At 37.7% G+C, this 20,518-nt stretch overlaps 1 protein-coding gene and 1 pseudogene across 4 annotated transcripts in view; one reads left to right on the forward strand and one right to left on the reverse strand.

The window, feature by feature from the left end:
* NKAIN2 (sodium/potassium transporting ATPase interacting 2) overlaps nucleotides 1–20,518 on the reverse strand; it is a 968,314-nt gene that overhangs the window by 124,806 nt on the left and 822,990 nt on the right. The window lies entirely within an intron of this gene.
* Nucleotides 12,611–13,213, forward strand: LOC144378959 (large ribosomal subunit protein uL23 pseudogene; annotated as a pseudogene).

A 20,518-nucleotide genomic window follows, 5' to 3' on the forward strand; every position in this document is an offset into this window, starting at 1 on the left:
TGGGAAAATTGGACAGCAACATGCAAAAGAATGAAACTGAACCATTTTCTTACACTATACACAAAAATAAGTTCAAAATGGGTTAAAGACCTAAATGTGAGACCTGAAACCATAAAAATCCTAGAAGAGAACACAGGCAGTAACTTCTTTGACATTGGCCACAACAACTTTTTTCTAGATATGTCTCCTGAGGCAAGGGTAACAAAAGCAAAGGTAAACTATTGGGTCTACATCAAAATAAAAAGCTTTTGCTCAGCACAAGAAACAATCAACAGAACTAAAGGCAACCTACTGAACAGGAGAATATATTTGCAAATGACATAGCCAATAAAGGGTCAGTATCCAAAATATACCAAGAACTTATAAAACTCAACACCCAAAACCCAAATAATCCAATTAAAAATGGACAGAAGACACGGAGAGATGACCAACAGACCCATGAAAAGATGCTCATAATCACTTATCATCAGGGAGATGCATATGAAAACTACAATGAGATGTTACCTCACACCTGTCGGAATGGCTAAAATCAACAAAACAAGAAACAGCAAGTGTTGGCGAGGATGCGGAGAAAGGACAAGCCTCGTGCACTGTTGGTGGGAAGGCAAACTGGTGCAATCACTATGGAAAACAGTATGGAGGTTCCTGAAGAAGTTAAAAATAGAACTACGTTATGATCCAGCAATTACACTACTGGGTATTTACCCAAAGAATACAGGAACACTATTCAAAGGGATACATGCACCCCCTATGTTTACAACAGCATTATTTACAATAGCCAAGATATGGAAGCAGCCCAAGTGTCCATTGATTGATAAATGGATAAAGAAGAGGGGGTATATATATAAATATATAATGGAATATTATTCAACTATAAAAATAATGAAATCTTGCCATTTGCAATAACATGGATGGAGCTACAGAGTATAATGCTCAAGCAAAATAAGTCAGAGAAAGACAAATACCATATGATTTCATTCATATGTGGAATTTAAGAGACAAAACAAGCAAAGGGAAAAATAAGAGAGGGAGACAGACAAATCAAGAAACAGACTCTTAATTATAGAGAACAAACTGATGATTACCAGAAAGGAGGTGGGGATGGGTGAAATAGGTGATGGGGATTAAGGAGTGCACTTGTCATGATGAGCGCAGGGTGTTGTATGAAGTGCTGAATCACTGTATCACACACCTGAAACTAATATTACACTATATGTTAACTAACTGGAATTAAAATAAAAACTTATAAAAAGTTACAGCTTAACCTGCTGCCTTTCTTGCATCCTTTTCTTTTTTCTTATTTCCTTCCTTCATATCATTTTAAACACCTTCTCCAGGCATGGTGGGAAGTTGGGAGAGTAAGGTAGGGAGAATGGGTAAGGGGTCTGAAATAATTTGATTCTGAAATGACAAGCAAATGTGGCAATATTAACACAGTGCTTTGGGGGATAAAAGTATGACAATAATGTATAGAACAACAGAACAGGAGAGAAAGAAAGTGGAGTCAGTGTGTTCCAGGGAAAGAGGTTTATAACCACCTAGGGGGAGACACACTTAGACAACCATGGTGGTGATAGGGATGAAGGCTCAACCTGAGATGCACCATAAAGGAAGAAGAGGTAGGAAGAACCCAACTGAGGCAAAAAGGGACAGGAAAAAAATTCTAAGGTTAAAAAGGCCTGAGGAAACAGAAAAAGGCATGGCTCAGAAAGATTCATTCAAAGTTAAAGACAGAGTAGGACGGTATAATGTAAACTCTGTTAAGGTGAAACACTGAATGTGATAAGAGAATAACACTTGGCTGGGATGCCTGGGTGGCTCAGTCGGTTAAGCGTCTGCCTTCGTCTCAGGTCACGATCTCAGGGTCCTGCGATCGAGTCCCGCATCGGGCTTCCTGCTCAGTGGGGAGCCTGCTGCTCCCCCCTGCTTGTGCTCTCTCTCTCAGACAAATAAAAAATAAAATCTTAAAAAAAAAGAGAGAATAACACTTGGCTATATTGTTATTTTTGTTAACACTTGGAAAATAGAAGGAAAGGGAAAAAAAGTTAATAGAAAATCAGTAATATCATTAAATTGGAGACATTAGAAATGTTTTTTATCAAGAGGACACTCACACTCAGAGTAGAGGAAAATTGACCTGTGATGAATAAAGTTGGTTAGTAAATTGTTTTCCAAAAGAGTAATAGTCAGCTGACTACTAGAAGCAAGAAAATAATAAGAATTGATCAGTGATAAAGGGACAGGATTATTGGATAAATGGAAGTTCTGTAAGATACTGTAACAGCCAGACTTTAGGGAACCCCCCGTCTCCCCACCTCCTGATGTTCATGGCCTTGCATACTTTTGAGTGAGGATATGACCTGTGACTTGCTTCTAACCAAGAGAATACACAAAGGTGATGGGATGTATATGATTACACGTCCATGATTACCTATGTAAAATTGTAAGGCCTGTCTTGCAGAAGTCTCCTGGTTGCTGGTTTCAAGAAGCAAGCTGCCACGTTGTAGGGTGCCTACGTTAAGAGATGTCTTAGTCAATTTGGGCTGGTATGACCGAGTACCATAGACAGAGTGTCTTATATAAAACAGAAATTTATTTGTCACCATTCTGGAGATTCAAAGTCCTAGATTAAGTTGCCAGCATGGCTGGGTTTTGGTAAAAGCCCTCTTCTGGGTCGCAGACTGTTAATTTCTTGTTGTATTCTCATATTCTCACATGCCTGAGGGCAGAGAGAGCTACAGCAAAGTCTCATGCCTCTACTTATAAGGGCACCAAATCCATTCACTAGGGATCCAACTTCATGACTGAATTACCTCCCAAAGGCCCCCACCTCCTAATAGCATCACACTGGGGGTTAGGATTTCATCGTACAAATTCTGAGGGGACAAAAAATTAGTCCATAACAGGAGGCCCACAAGACAATGCATTAACTGTAGGTAGTGTCTAGGAGTTGAGCGAGGCCTCTGTGCGACCACCAGTAAGAAACTAAAGCCCTCAGTCCTATAGCCACACAGAACTGAATTCTGTCAATGACCCCACTGAGCCTGAAGTGAATCCTTCTCCAGGCAATCCTCAGATGAGACCACAACTCTGACCAAAGCCTCAATTGTCACCTTTTTAAAAAAATTTAAATTCAATTAATATATAATGTATTATTGGTTTCAGAGGTACAGCTCTGTGATTCATCAGTCTTATATAATACTCAGCGCTCATTACATCACATGCCCTCCTTAATGTCCATCGACTGTCACCTTTGAGAACTCTGAAGCAGAGGACTCAGCTAAGCTGTGCCCAGAGTTCTTTCCCGTAGAAATTATGAGGGAAATATGGGTTGTTTTAAGGTACTAAATTTCTGGAAAATTGATACAGTGGCAATGAGCTAACTATCATAGACATCAGGGTATAATGAAGAAGTTTCTGGACTATTGAGAATAGAACCATATTTTAGTAGTCTAGGTACTTTACCTTTCTGAGTCATGGTTTGCCTTGTTCATAAAATGAGGGAGTTGGAGTAGAGTCTCTCTCACATTTTTTTCTAGCCTTAATTTGATCTAAATGAAGAATTCTTAGGACAAGGAGCTTTTATAATATAGCCCATACAGGAGTTTTATTCATTGTGCATTTGATCTGATGCTAGGCACAATGATAATCACTTTTCATACGTTTTCACTTTGATTTCCAAAAATTCCTTATTGCTATCCCCATTAAGATGAGAGTGCTCAGGTGGGGGATATTAAATTATTTAACAAATGCACAGTGTCAGAGCTGTGATTTGCACCCAGATCTGTCCAATTACAATGCCTATGCTATTAAACACCCCCTCCCATGAGAAGATATGGCTGGAGGATGGTTTGGGCTAGAAGTAAGCTTTATCTTTGTGGAGTCCTGAGGAAGCCAGGGCCAAGTAGATGATGAAATAGGATCTATGAGGTTGACATGTGATCAACATGAATACTGAAATCTTAATATCATCTTGACTCAGGGTTTTTTTCTCGCAGCTTTGTGGGGGTTTTTTCTAGGGGAAGACTGCCTTTTTTTTTTTTTTTTAAGATTTTATTTATTTATTTGAGAGAGAGAGAGAGAGAACACCAGCAGGGTGAGGGGCAGAGGGAGAAGCAGCCTGATGTGGGGCTCCATCCCGGTTTTCCGGGATCATGACTTGAGCCGAAGGCAGATGCTTAACCCACTGAGCCACTCAGGTGCTCCGAAGACCGCCTTTCTTAAAGTCACCTCACTTCCACAGTGAATTGACCAGAACAATCTCTAAAACCTCTTCCAGTTTCAATGTTCCAAGTTTGTTTCATATCTAGACTGATTTGCTTTGGAAAACATCTTGCAAATAATCTCAGATGTAATATGGTTTGCATGTTTTTAGTGTTCAGTTTTGAACGACAAATGGATCAATCTTTGAGAAATCACTTCATTAAACAATCACATTTCATATTTCATATTACTACTAATTATAATTATTTTCTGCCTTTTAGTTTAAAGTAGAATCCTTTACCTCTCCACAGGGACTCAAATTAGTAGAACTTTTTTATGTTGCTTAGGTCTCTACAGGAGCCTTCCACATGTTTAGTTCAAGTCACTTGTGTGACATATGAGAAATATCCCTGGTACCTAACTAGTTAATTTGACAGTCCCGCATCTTCAGAAGCCCCAGACCTAGTGGGTTTTAAACCTGTAAAGGGAGGGAAGGAAGAAGGAAGAAGGAAAGAAAGAAGGAAAGGGAAGGGAAGGGAAGGAAAGGGAAGAAAGGAAGGATGGAAGGAAAGAAGGAAGGAAGGAAAGAAAGAAAGAAAGAAAGAAAGCAAGCAAGCACATTTCTGTGAGAGCCCAGAACAAGAAATAACTAACGTTACCTGAGGAAGTCTGGAAAGACTGTACCTATTTGAGCTGGATCTTACAGAATGGTGAAGTCTGCTTGATGAAGCAGGAAGAAGAGGAGTGGAATAAAGTTTTAGAACAAGAAAAAGTATGTTCAAGTTTCAGAATCACTGAAGAGTAGGGAGTGAGACACATGGAGCTGGGTCTTATGTCCTTCGGGGTTGTGGTCATTGGATATGATTATTTGTCTTTCTCCAATTACTTGCTTGTGTCCAAAAGTAGTAAATATTGGTTAAGTGACTAACTGGCTAATGAATGAGGCTGGAGAAACAGATGGGGAACACATTGTGAAGAACTTTGTGTGTCAGACTAAAGCACTTATATTTTCATCCTCTCGGCTCGAAGAAACCCATTGCAATGATTAAATCTGCCAGATTTTCATTCTGGATTTTCTTTAATGGGTTCTTTATAGGTTCTATGAGATTTCTCTCTATTCACTTTCTCCCTAAATGTTTCAAAGTAATGTATAATGGGAACCGTTGATCAACATTTGGCTTTTGCTAAGGTAGTGGTTGCCAGATTTAGTGGCACCAGAATCACTTGTGGGAGTTGTTAAAACAGAGTGCAGGGTCCCATAGCACAGTTTCTGATTGAGGAGTCTGGGTGGGATCTGATCATTTGCATTTTTAGCAAGATCCTAGGTGCTGCTGATGCTCCTGGTCCGAGGATCACACAAGCAATCTCCACTACAAGTTGTCAGGCTGTTAACTGCTGTTCCATCTTTTAAAAAATGTAAAATATTTCAACAAATTCATGCAAACACAAAAGTTCAAGCAGACATATAGTTTTTTTTTTTTTCTTATAGCTGTTGAAGCTATCAGATTGCAGGTATAACCAATTTTATAGAATTTGTTTATTCCTGAAATTTTAGTCATAATTTGAATTCCATTTTATATCACTATGGAAACAAACCTTTAGTTCAATTCTCAAGAGAGAAATTATTTTTTTATTAACGTATAATTGACATACAATAGCCTATTACTTTCAGGTATACATCGTAGTGATTCAATATTTTTATACATTATGAAATGATCCCTGTGATAAGTCTTGTTACCATCTGTCACCATACAAGGTTATTACAACATCATTGACTATATTCCCTATGCTGTACGTTGCATCCTTATGACTTTATCCAGAGAGAAGTGCCTTATGATATAAATGCTCACCCCCTAATTTGCTGGTTTGTATGTTTTTATCATTTTGAAACTTAATGCTTTCTTACATGGGGAGTCACCATAAAGAACACATTCTCCTTTAGAAATTCAGTGATCTTTAGTGACTTGCAGGGAGCCCCAACTTTCCAGAGTGCTCTCAGATACCCACATAGATAAGCCAGAACCATGTGGGCTTCACCATTTACTGCCGAGTCCCAGATCTCTTTGCATAGTGACTGTTTTTCCCACTTGCTGTGAATAACAACAGCTGCTCCTTTTGTCTTTGCTTTTGAAGCCAGTGCATATGCTTGAGTGACTAAAGGGAGCCTGGTGTTGGCGCTTCATGTGCTGAAGTAGGAGGGGGATCAAATCTGGCGCTTGCAGGCTGGTCCATCACCCCTCCCCCCACCCCTCCCGCCCCGCCCCCCGCGAGACCGATTAAAGTGTGTGGCGTGCAGCTGCTCAGCCCTCACAGCCTATCCTCTGTGTGGGGTTCCTATCCGTCCGAACCTTTCATGGGGAATGTACTTGGCAAATAAATGCAATACCAAACTGACTTCTTCTGGAGGAAAACACAGCTCCTCTGCATGGAGTATTGACATGTGGGTGGCACAGGAATGACAAAGGGATTCAGAGCTGAATACAGAGATAATTTAGGTAAACACAAGAAGATGTAAAGAAATCTCATCAAAAAGTCCCCATGAGGCCTGCACTGAAATTCCGAGACTCACCCTGTTGCCCACAGGAAATGGAAGTGTCTGTTCTTGGGGGCTCCATTATAAGGGATGGGAAGATGGGATCTTTTCGGTGCCGAGGGAATGCGACTGCAGCAGTGAATTCACACTTTCCACTTACGGTTCATTCTGGTTTACTGAATGGCATAGGTGATATTGATATTTCACCTGTCAAGTATTTACTTATGTTTGTTCCAAGATGTGTTTGAGGAAGAGAGTGGGTGGGAAATCAAGCCTAATCTTGATGAGAGAACAGTGTGTATTCTCTTCACTTAGAGAGTTGAAAATTTATCACGACATATGCCGGCTGCACCGTCAGAACTTATCACCGCCCACAACTTCGGAAGCTCCTCACTGGATGGCGCGGTGGGAGCCGTTTCCTTAGCAGATGCAATCTGATGTGTCAGCTGCAGAACCTGAGTCAAACAGAGTGCTCCTGCTAGCAGGGCCTCCCATATGTGGGGCAATTGGGAAGGTTTCAACAGTTTCACCTTATAAAGATTTTTTTAAAGCACAGTTTTATCCAGCTTATGGTTCTCTGATGAGAACTGGTCATGATTTTAAGTTAAAATATATCAATCCTTATATCAAAGAACATTGATGTATACTGTCTTTAAAATGTAGATCAAGAGGAACATTTTTATTCAATTCAGCAAATTTTGTTTCTATTTTATCACAGGTATTAGGAGTATTTTCCCCTCTGGACTGAGATGACTTTAAATACTATTTTGCTTACACAATTATTTTTGAGGCAATACTGAGTTGGCATAATAATGTCCTATGGTAGTGAGTTCTTACAAAGATATCGGCCTCTACTATAAGAACTTTGTGTCACATAATCTAAAAGTTAAAATTCCAGCTAATAAAAGATTTTTAATGTTTTTGCCCCTAGTCAGACACTGTGACCCTTTTATAGATCGTAAATGGATTAATACTGTGACCACTTTCAAGTGTATGGTGTCAGCATCTCTTTCAAATAGCCTTTTTGAAGTTTTCTCACTTACTACCACAAAGTTTCCCTTCCTGCACCAAATACTAGTTATTAGAATTTGATATCTCTCTGATCGTACCTCTCTGGCTATTTAATGATTAGCCACTTCATGATAACTCTGTCCTCTGAATCTGCTCACCATTTCTTTTAAGCGTGTCACCAACCATTTTTATTCCTAAAAGAAAAATCTGGAATAATACTTGTATATAAATGTTTTTGGAATTTGAAATAAATCCTAGCTTCTTTGAAGAGTATGCACATTGCATTCTTTTCCAGTCTCAGCAACCCTCTACATTTCTCTGACATTTCCCATGCCTTTCTTCTGTCATTGTTCTCCTCCTTCCATTCCACTGTTTCTCTTTCCTGCAAATCTACCTGCTTCACTGATGCTCAAGGTATCAAGTCGGAATTTAAATGATCTCTCAAGCCTTTATTTTATTTCTGGTTTCTCACCTGTTTTTGGTGAGGGCGCTTAGAAAGAAAGAATTACAAGAAACACAGAAACTTTTCTCACATGGAAAGGAAACCAGAAAGATCCTAAATTATATCCAATTATAGATTTTCCAAGCATTCATTTTCTCTATCCCCATATGTCTCAATCTCCACTCTTCATTCCTAACTATAGCAACAGAATATATATACTATGCAGAGACTTTAGCCATATGCAAAGTAACCAAATGAAACAATAATGACAACATGACCCACTCTGAAAACAGCATCATCCAACAGCAGGCATGAGTCAAAGGCCATTAGGAGAAAAACCAATTAAATGATTAGATTAACAGTATACCAATATGATCCTTCAAACTATTACTCTATGAGCTTAGAAGATTTGAACTATATGTAATTTATGTCATTCAGAGATGTTCTTTTTTCTAAATAACATTTTTTCCAAATAAGTGGAAGTCAGTTAAGTGGTGTGATCTATCTCAAACAAGATGATACCTTAGTGGGAGATAGGAAGAATGGAAACAGAATGTTAAAACAAATTTCTACTGTTTTATAGTTGGCCTTGAAAATAAATCATATGTAAATAGAGTTCCACGTCATACTTCTCATGGTGTTAACAAAATACTATGTGAATACTAGAATCAATACAAGGATTTGGAAAGAATATAGGGCTATAGGATAGGATTGACTCAGTCTCAACCACTAACTAATTGACAGGCCAGAAAAATGAAGGTTTTAATAGATATGTAACAAGGAAATATGTACTATTGGGGTTCTTTTCTATACAGAAACACCTCACTTGCTCTTACATTGCTTTTTAAATTTTTTAAATTATTTTTAAATGATTTTATTTATTTGACGGGGAGGGGAGGGAGAGAGCACAAGCAGGAGGAGGGGGAGACGGAGAAGCAGGGAGCCCAATGTGGGGCTCCATCCCAGCACCCTGGGATCATGACCCAAACCGGAGGTAGACACTTAACTGACTGAGCCACCCAGGCGCCCTACATTGTTTTTTTTTAAAAAGTAAACTCTATACCAGGTACTTGGGTAGGTCAGTTGGTTAAGCGTCCAATTCTTGGGTTTCAGGTCAGGTCATGATCTCAGGATTGTGGGATGGAGTCCCACATAAGGCTCCATGCTCAGGGGGCATCTGCATCTCCTTTCCCTCTCCCTCTACCCACCTCACCGCCCCCCGCCCCGCTCCCTGCTTGTGCATTTTCTCTCTCTCTCTCTCTGACATAAATAAATAAATAAATACATACATAAATACATAAATCTATCTATCTATCTTCTTCTTCTTTTTTTTTTTAAAGCAAACTCTACCCCCAACATGGGGCTCAAACTCACAATCCCATGATCAAGAGTTGCATGTTCTACTGAATGAGCTAGCCAGTCTCCCTTCTTCAATTGCTTCTTCTTCTTTTTCTTTTAATTTTATTTTATTATGTTATGTTAATCACCATACATTACATCATTAGTTTTTGATGTAGTGTTCCATGATTCATTGTTTGCATATAACACCCAGTGCTCCATTCTTCAATTGTTTCTTAACCAAGGTCCCTAAACAGAATATGGTCACAAGTCAGGAAATGTGCAAAATACAGCCCAAGTTTCTAAAACATTTCACCAATCCTATGCATTTTATTCAGGGGGGAGGCCTTCTGTCTATGACCCAAAGATGAATTATTGTTATTTTAAAAATAATTATAATAATCTCAGTTTTCCTGTCCACAGAAGACTAAAAATAGGAAACATATAGAAGCGAAGAAGAGGAAAAAGATAATTTTGGTTAAATAAGAGGCAGACATAACTCAAATGACAAAAAGTGACTTATGGCCAACTCATTGTAAAAAAAAAAAACAAAAAACAAAGACAGACAAAAATATAGCTAGTATATGTAAGGACACAAAAATTTCTAACTATCTGTAGCTTTGTGATTAACAAAAACATTCCAACATATTTTCAACAGGGCTTGAATGTGCTGTCATATTTCCATTAAATAACTGGTATCTTTATCAAAGGTCTATTATGTAGTATGCTAGTTGCTTAATAGATGTTACTTTTAATTTTTAAAAATAATCTTTTAAAAATATTTTAAATAATATTTGTAATAGTATCTGAAAATATTCTAAGGTAAATATTATAATGTTCATTTTGCAGAAGTGGCAGGAACCAAGTGCAGAGTTGGATCTAATATTCTATGAAAATGGAATTTTCATTTCTTTATCCTATATCTGGTTTGCAAGCAATCTTTTAAAAATATAGTATTATACCCATTTTTCTCTGTTTAATAAATCATGAAACTATATGACATATTTTAGAACACTTCCTACCAAAATAATTTCATTCATTTATAAGAGGGTTCTAGTCAATATCGTGAACAGAACATATATAGGAATTTCCTCAGCTAAACTACAATTAAAATGAAAGTCAGATCTAAGTTTAAAAGGAAAGAAAAGAAAGCTTCAAGTCTAATGAACAAGATGGGATTTTAAAACCAAGACGATGAATGGAGGTAAAATTGTAATCTTTGAAGGCACAGAGATTAAATATGTACCCCAGGAAGAAGACTTTTATTATGCTAGAGGAACTGGGATCAGAAGACTCAGGTACAATGAATAGATGAAGTGTGCTTTCTCCCAAAAAGAGAGAGGAGATAGGAAGTGGCATTTTGACCATGAACGAAGCAATCCTGAACCATAGGTGGATGGAGTCAGTCACCACAAAAATTGAAGCCCTATGCTTCAGCTACGCATGACACTGGGGTCTAGGAACTACATGCATGGCTTTAGGACATTAGGCTTGGTAAATGCAAAATTGCCTTCCCAACTTAGGGCAATGGTAGAGCCTTTCTCAAGACAACTACTGATAAAAAGATGCTTATACCAAGTAATTACAAAGTGTATAAATTAATCCCCAGCTGCAGAATAGATAGCAAACAACAAAGATCTCCAGTCCAGGGACTACAGGTATGAGAACAAATAAATTATGCTTTAAAATCAATATGCTTAATGTAAAAAGAGATAAAAGAATAAAAATCAAAAGAAAAAGAAAAATATTTAAGAAACAGGCAGATTTTTAAAAGAATTAAAAAGAAATTATAAAATGAAAAATAATATTTGTTAAAGTTGAAAAAGCCCATCACAGGGAGGAAAGAAAAATGAAAAATATAAAAGTTAAGAACAAGAAACTCCAACACACAATTGAATTTCCAGGAGGTAAAACAATATTTGAAAATAAAAGGGTGGAGGGCACCTGGATGGCTCAGTCGTTAAGCGTCTGCCTTCGGCTCAGGTCATGATCCCAGAGTCCTGGAATCGAGCCCCGCATCGGGCTCCCTGCTCAGCGGGAAGCCTGCTTCTCCCTCTCCCACTCTCCCTGCTTGTGTTCCCTCTCTCATTGTGTCTCTCTCTGTGAAATAAATAAAATCTTAAAAAAAAAAAAAAAGAAAAGAAAAGGGTGGAGCATTTTCCTGAATCAAAGAGGAACATGAAAAGGCAAGCTCAGAGTGTCAAGCAGGAAATAATTTTGTAAAATCCCCATCTAATTATGTTCTTCAGTGATATTTCAGAATATCAAAGAAGAGGACAAGATTTTTAAAGCTTCTAAAGGAAATAGACTACCTAAAACTCATGATAAGCAGACTCAGAGCCAGTTTCGCCTTAGGAACAACTAAGGCCAGAAGAAAATAGAATAGTTTCAAAGTGTTTGGGAAGAATAGCTTCAACTGAGAATTCAACACCAAACAAATTATCATTAAGAGGTGAGGATAAAATAAATACTAGTTTTGATATATGAAGACTGAACATTTCCTTACCCACAGAAACTTGTTAAAGAGAGAAAATGATATAGAAGAACAAGAAAATTTATTACGGAAGGATATTCTGAGAAACAACAGAAGATGAAGCATCCTTTGAAACACGGGGGGAACCATCAAGAATTAAAAATAATAAAAAGTAATATAGTGGGGGTGCCTGGGTGGCTCAGTCGTTAAGCATGTACCTTCGGCTCGGGTCATGGGATGGAGCCCCACATCCGGCTCCCTGCTCTGCGGGAAGCCTGCTTCTCCCTCTCCCACTCCCCCTGCTTGTGTTCCCTCTCTCGCTATGTCTCTGTCAAATAAATAAATAAAATCTTTTTAAAAAAAGTAATATAGTGAATTAGGAGAGTTATAAAAATAAAGGTAAACATACAATAATAAATCATGGAATGTAGAAAGTTAGGGTGTTTGTGGGAGTTTAGAGCATTTTAGTGCCTTGTTTAGGACGATGCTAACCACATTGATTATATACAGCTTTGTTAAAGATGCAGGGTAAGATGTTGTGCTAAGCACTAATAAAAGCAAAATAGAAAATACAACTTTTTAAGAAGTACAGAACAGCCCTTTTACGAAGATGGCACAGAAGGCTAAGAAGGAAGCCCCTGCCCCTCCCAAAGCCGAAGCCAAAGCAAAGGCTTTGAAGGCCAAGAAAGCAGTGCTGAAAGGTGTCCACAGTCACAAAAAAAAGAAGATCCGCAGGTTACCTACATTCCGACGACCGAAGACACTGCGTCTGTGAAGGCAGCCCAAATATCCTCGAAAGAGTGTCCCCAGGAAAAACAAGCTTGATCACTATGCCATCATCAAGTTCTCCCTGACTACTGAGTCAGCCATGAAGAAAATAGAAGACAACAACACACTTGTGTTCCTTGTGGATGTCAAGGCCAATAAGCACCAGATCAAACAGGCTGCGAAGAAGCTCTATGACACTGACGTGGCCAAGGTCAACACCTTGATCAGGCCTGATGGAGAGAAGAAGGCATATGTTTAACTGGCTCCTGACTATGATGCTTTGGATGTTGCCAACAAAATTGGAATCACCTAAACTGAGTCCAGCTGGCTAAATCTAAATATAAATTCTTTCACCAAACCAAAAAAAAAAAAGAAAAAAAAGTACAGCATAAAGGAAGAATTTAAAATTCAAAAATCCAAAATAAGGCAGTGAAAAACAGTTTAAAAAATATGGTAAATAAAAAACACGAAAGGAAATTATAAGTAGGGTAAATATTTCAGTAATTCCTCAGAGGTGTGTTTAATCCTGCTGTACACTGTTTACGTAATGGCAATGGTACTGAAAAAAATAATAAAATGAGATTTGTAAGGAAGTACTAAGAAAAAGCTGATGTAGCAGTACTAATTCTAGACCCAAAGGAATTAAATATGAAAGCATTACTAGAGGTAGGGAACCATTATATAATGATAAAAGGAAAATCCACAAAGAAATTATCATTATGTTAGATGTCCAGAATTTTTAAACAAACCAAAAAACATATAAAGCAAACATTGAACTGTAAAAACAAAACAAAACAAAAAAAACCCCAACCCATTCATAAACATAGCAGGAGTTTTTAAGAAATTTGAACACCTGATATATTAAGTAAACTAAAAAAAAAAAAAAGAATGTAAAAGGCTTCAGTACTATAATAATCAAACTTATGTGACAGTCATGGTATAGAAGGCTGTATCCAGTATAAAATGAATCCACATTATTTTAAAAAACAAACAAAACACATGGTACATTTACAAGAATGGCCATATAATAGCGCACCAGGTAGGCTGAACAAAAGCACTAAAGGAAAAAGTTTCTGATCAAAATGAAATAAATTTTTTTTTTTTTTAAAGATTTTATTTATTTATTTGACAGAGACAGAGACAGTGAGAGCAGGAACAGAAGCAGCGGGAGTGGGAGAGGGAGAAGCAGGCTTCCCCTCCAGGAGGGAGCCCGATGTGGGACTCGATCCCAGGACCCTGGGATCATGACCTGAGCCGAAGGCAGACGCTTAACGACTGAGCCACCCAGGCACCCCAAAATGAAATAAATTTTGAAACAAAAGAAAAACTCCCTTTATCTGTGAAATCCAAAGCACAAAACTTCAAAGAATGAACAAATTAAGGGATAGTTCTAATATAAATTACAAATTGTTTAGAACTGAATGACAAAACATTGTTATATAACAAGTAAAGCAGCTGCAATTATCCTTAAATTTTTTTAAATTAGAAAACAATGAAGATAATAGGGCACAGTCACAACTCCAGGAGCTGGGAAAATAATGGCAGAGAAAAATCCAATAAAAGTTAAAGTAAATAAGAAAGATAAAAGCAGATTTTCTGAAGTTTTAAAAAAGCAGACATAGGAAAACAAAAGATGATTCTTTAGAAAAAATAACAAACCTCTGGAAATATTAATAAAGAAATATAAATTGAAGGCAAAAATATACAATGTTAGTAAAAAAAGAAGACATTATTTAAGAAATGTATATTTAAAAAATAAGATAGTATAAAATATTTTGCCAAGAATTTAAATAATTTAAGTAATTAAATAATTAATAAACTTTGAATATACAGGAAATTTTTGTGCTATATGAGCACTTGCAGGTATTGAGAAAGAAGAATATAATTCAATATTTTTGAGACTCTAGGATGGCCGTAATGTCAAGAGTAGTGACAGACTGTACAATTATAGAACATCATGGACAATTTAATTTATTAAACAAATATTTAACAAAATATTTTCATATTTAACTATTTATTGATAACAAAACAACAACATGAAAATGTATGATTTATGCAAGGAGTGCAAGGATAGTTCAATTTAGGATTTTTATCACAATTAACCACATTAAAGATCCAAGGAGAAGTTTTATATAATCATCAAGATAAAAAGGAAAAGTCCAGTAAATTTCACAGATGCTCTTAAAAAAGGAGGAAGAGAAGAGAACTTAACTTGATAAAGAATATGATACCGCCCAAAAAAGCAAAAAAAACCTACTAGACATCCTCCTTAATACAAAATTTTAGAGCTTGTATAATATAGGTCACAACAAGACAAACATACCAGAATCCTGCTATTAGATCTATAATTCATTATTCTGATGGCAAATTTGAGAAGACTATCCAAAGATGTAAGATTAAGGGAAAAAAGAAGAAGGAACCATATTATCATCATTTGCACATGATATGTCCACCTACATTGAAAATCCAGGAAAATCTGCACGTGTATTTTTAGAACATAACAGAGTCCTTCAAAGTTGCTGGACACAAACTCAAAATTACTCCTAAATCCCAAAATTTACAACTAGAAAAAGTAATAGAATTGTTAAAAAATCAAATTTGTAGTTCTAATAACATCCCAGGTACCTAGAGATTTTTTTAGTTACAATGAGATATGCTAGTCTTTTATGGAGATAATTATTAAATTTTTTTGAGTTATATAAGAGAAGACTTGAAAATTACAGAGATATAATATTCATAGTTGGAAATAATAATATAATGACACAATTTCTTTTCTACTCACTGTTGTAAGATGTTATTTATTCCATAATTAATCTGTAAAGTTAATGCAACTTCCACAGTGTTTTTCATAGAACTTGATAGACTAATTTAAAATCTACATGGAGGAATAAAAGCATATGAAAAGCCAAGTGATTCTGAAGCAGAAGCAAGGAGTGAGGCCGTCTAATGGATATCAAAACATATTACAAAGCTATACAGGGATACTCATTTTATTGTGCTTTGTTTGACTATAATTCTTAACACTGCGTTTTTTACAGATTGAAGGTTTGTGGCAACCCTACGTCAGTCAAGTTTATGTGTCTCATTTTCCAATAGCTTTTGCTCACTCTGTGTCTGTGTCACATTTTGGTAATTCTCACAATGTTTCAAAATTTTTCATTATTATTATATTTCTTAAGGTGATCTATAGTCAGTGATCTTCAAAATTACTATTGTAATTGCTTTAGGGCAGCACGAATCACACCCATAAAAGATGATGAACTTAACTGATAAATGTGTTTGTTCTGTTCACTCCACCAATCAGCCATTCCCCAACTCTCTCCCTCTCCTTGGACCTCCCTAGTCCCTGAGCCACAACAATATTCTTTTTTTTTTTTTTTTTAAAGATTTTATTTATTTATTTGACAGAGAGAGACATAGCGAAAGAGGGAACACAAGCAGGGGGAGTAGGAGAGGGAGAAGCAGGCGTCCCCACGGTGCAGGGAGCCCAATGTGGGGCTCGATCCCAGGGCCCTGGGATCACGACCTGAGCCGAAGGCAGACGCTTAACGACTAAGCCACCCAGGCGCCCCGAGCCACAACAATATTCTAATTAGGCCAATTAATAACCCTACAATGGCCTCTAAGTGTTCAAGTGAAAGGAAGAGTCACACAACTCTCACTTTAAATCAAAAACTAGAAATGATTAAGCTTAGTAAGGAAGGCATGTCAAAAGCTAAGATAGGCTACGAGCTAGGCCTGTTGCAGGAAACAGCCAAGTTGTGAATGCAAAGGGAAAGTTTTTTTTTTTTAGTGGAAGTATAGTTGACATACAATGTTACATTAGTTTCAGATGTACAACATAGTGATTTGACAAGTTTATACATTATGCTGTGCTCACCACAAGTGTAGCTGCCATGTGTCACCATGCAACACTATTACAGTATCATTGACTATCTTCCCTGTGCTGCATCTTTCATCCCTGCGCCTTATTCATTCCATAACTGGAAGCTTGTACCTCCCACTCCCCTTCACCCATTTTGCCCGTTCCCCACCCCTTCCCCTCTGGCAAAAAGAAAGTTTTTTTGTTTTTGTTTTTGTTTTTTTTTCAGAGAAGGGGAGGTGAGAGGGGCAGAGGGAGAGAGAATCTTAAGTAGGTGCTACCCCCAGTGTGGCGCCCAACATGGGGCTTGATCTCACAACCCTGAGATCATGACCTGAGCCAAAATTAAGAGTTCGAGGCTTAACCAAATGAGTCACCCAGGCGCCTCAAAAGGAAAGTTCTTCAGGGAAATTAAAAGTGCTATGCCAGTGAACACCCAAATGATAAGAACACAAAATAGCCTTACTGCTGATATAGAGAAAATTTTAGAGGTCTAGACAGATCAAACCAGGAACAATATTCCCTTAAACCAAAGCCTAATCCAGAGCAAAGCCCTACCTCTCTTCAATTCTCTGAAGGCTGAGAGAGGTGAGGAAACTGCAGAAGAAATGTCTGAAGCTCTCAGAGGCTGGTTCATGACATTTGAGGAAAAAAAAAACTGTCTTCATAACATCAAAGGGCTGCTGTAGAAGGTGCAGCAGGTTCTCCAGAAGATCTGGCGAAGATCAGTCATGAAGGCGGCTACACTGCACAACAGATTTTCAGTGTAGATGAAATAAATAAAATAAACCTAAGCATAGAGGTAAATGTGGTTTATTACAGAAATAGGATTACAATCAGTGGGGTCGTAAAGATTGTTCACTAAGTGGCATTAGGACAACTGTCTATTTTTGGGAAAGAAAGTCAGTTAGGTATTTTCCAGATATCACACTCATAAGGAAAAGTAAATCTGAGATAAATTAAAGATGTAAATGTGAAAAGCAAATGTTTACACCATTTGTTTCATAACAAATATAGGAGTATATTTTTGAGATATCTGATTTGGTAAAATATTCCTTATGTAAAGTTTATAAAGCACATGCCTTCATGGAATATATTTGATAAATTTGACCATATCAAGATGAAATATTTTGCATGATGGAAGACGGTATAACAAGGCTAAAAAAGGAAGCACTGGAAGAATAACCTCAAAAAGACAACTTTCTATAACATATTTTTTATAAAATAACAAAAAAAAAAACCCATTTAAAAACATAAACAAGCCAACTGAAAAGTGGACAAAGGGTAGGACTAGGGACTTCACAGAAGCCTGAATTTCTGCAGAGCATATGAGAAGATCCTTCTCTTTCAGCATAATCAAGGAAATACAGATTGAATCAAGGTAACAGTGTACACCCATAGATTGCCAAGAAGTCTAAAAGTCTAACTTTTCTGAGCTTTTAAGTTCCTTGAGAGGAGGAGAGCTACATTAGCATTTCTCTGGGTTATGATCATTGCCTAATTGACCTGGCAGCATTTAGAGGCATTAGCCAGCTGCACAACAGGGTGGGTGGTAACAGGAAAGGATGAATGGACGAAGAAGATTGCAGTGGTGATGCAGGGATGTGCCAGGAGCTTGGACAAGAAAGATGCCAGTGCTGGCCTACTGTTTATGCAGATCTCCAACTGGGGCCTGATAGCAAGCTAGCATCAGATGCGTAAAGATTTCTTGCCTTCCAAAGGGACCTGAAGAATGACCAATGTTTTTATTTATTTATTTATTTTAAAGAGTTATTTATTTATGAGAGAGAGGGAGAGAATGAGCAGGAGGAGGGGCAGGGAGAGGGAGATAGAGAATCTCAAGCAGACTCTCCCATGAGATCATGACCTGAGCTGGAACCAAGAGTCAGATGCTTAACCGACTGAGCCAGATACCCCAAGAATGACCAATGTTTTTAGTAAAGGTATTCGAATCTTGCTCAGCTCTTCCCAAGATCCTTATACAATAAGTGATTAATACAGAGAACTTAGTTGGAGATCCCTTTATTTAATCTCCTTTGACATGTGTTCCTTAGCTATTTAAAGACTTGTTCCTTGGTTACAAAATTAAGCAAAATAAAAGTGAAATGGGATTTCATCATGGCTGGCATTTGTAATCAAATTGCTTCCTTGGCCTGCAAACTGACCCTGAACTGAGGATATAAAGGTCAGTACAGGCTTCCCTTTCGCTGCACTGAGGATTTGATCTTCCATCCGAATCCACCCAGATTAAACAGTGCATTCACTGGATACAGAAGCAAATCCCTCAGCCAAGTGGAGATTCCCAACTTCAGCCTGAGACGCAAAAGTTATGTGGGTAAAAACTAATCATTGAATGTGTCAAACTCTTCAGCCAGCCTCTGTTCTTGGTGTTATGAAATGCTCATCTATTTCCAATTAAATAATCAAAGTACTGTCTAACTCAGAGAGGAGACACCTTTCCAAGATCGGCAGACTAAAAGCCAGTTAGTCGGACAGCACCTGCAGGGTTGTGTTTGTTTTTGGACCAAGCTGTCATTTCTAAATTGCTGACTATACAGAGATAAGACTCCACAGTCATGAAGGTCAACACCCACATCCTCTAAGCCATAATTGATAAAATAAAGGGATTTAGCCTAGAGAAGAGCGTCTTGGTAGAAAGGTAAAGAGGGAGGGCTATAATAACACCAATAGCAGCTACATTTCCTGGAGGCTCTCTATTAGCTAAGATCTATTTAATGCCCTTTACATGTGTTAAGTAATTGAAACTTCACAACAATCTCATAAAGTAAGTCCCATTATTATCCTCATTTTAATAAATGAAGTATTTCATGACAAGGTATTTGGGAAGTATCTGGTACCATAAGATTTCAATCAAAGATGGTAATGATGATGGTGAACATTATTGTTGTTGAGTAATGCTTCCAGTTAGAAGAAAATAGGTAGTCAGCCACTGGGAATGATTTAAAGAATGTTTTGAAAACATTCTCCCATGCCAGGAACAACATCCTTAATTCCTGCCACGGTAGCTCAATTCTACTATCAAAATTCATTCTTCTGAGTGCTAAAGAATTTTCTAATTCTAGAATCCTGTATTGATTTGCATGTTGTTTGCCCCCATCAGGGGTAGTAAAGCTCTCTACTGGCTAGCATATGTTTTCAAATGTGATAGCTGACTGAGAGTATTCTGTATGTTAAAACGAGCGTTTCTTACATACTAATCTGTTCTAAGCAGGCTACTGTGTTTAAGTGATATAAAAATGTTCTTTCCACCCTCTCATTCAAAAGGAGAACAGGAAGCAGAATGAGCGTCTGGGTTCAGGAGAGGGAAGGAGTCAGTGGAATCCATTGAATTAGGGACAGGTGGGGCTAGGTAGGGAGAAATAGGGGGCTATGTGATCAGGCTCACAGAAATCCCAAAAAACATGGAAGTGTGGGAAAACCCGGGATAAGGGGACAACTCAGACCATCCTGCCCTAGGTTGCAGGGTGGGTGTCTCTTTATGATAATCACCTGTGACCAACAAGGAATAACTAACCAGAACCTAAAAAGGAAGTAAGTCATTGAAGGTGTTATGACTAGTCCTTGCTCAATGGTGATATCAATAGAAATGTTAAAAGGATTTAAGTTCCCTGGTTAGTTTACTATACCAACCCTAAAGGCCCTCACTGGCAACCCTGTCTGGAACCCTCTCGCTCTTGGGAGCTTTTTCTGTATTTTCACTTAATAAACTTCTATCACTTTACTCACTCTCCTTTGCCCACGAGATTCATTCTTCGACTTCATGAGACAAGAACCTAGCTCTCCTGCATCACCACTAAGGAGGGGGGAAAGAGACCTGAAGGAAAGAATGTAAAGTTTCTAAAAACAATTTGAGTTCATCTTCCAATT

The sequence above is a fragment of the Halichoerus grypus genome, chromosome 9 (genome assembly GCF_964656455.1).
Source record: "Halichoerus grypus chromosome 9, mHalGry1.hap1.1, whole genome shotgun sequence".
In the NCBI taxonomy this organism is placed as follows: domain Eukaryota; kingdom Metazoa; phylum Chordata; class Mammalia; order Carnivora; family Phocidae; genus Halichoerus; species Halichoerus grypus.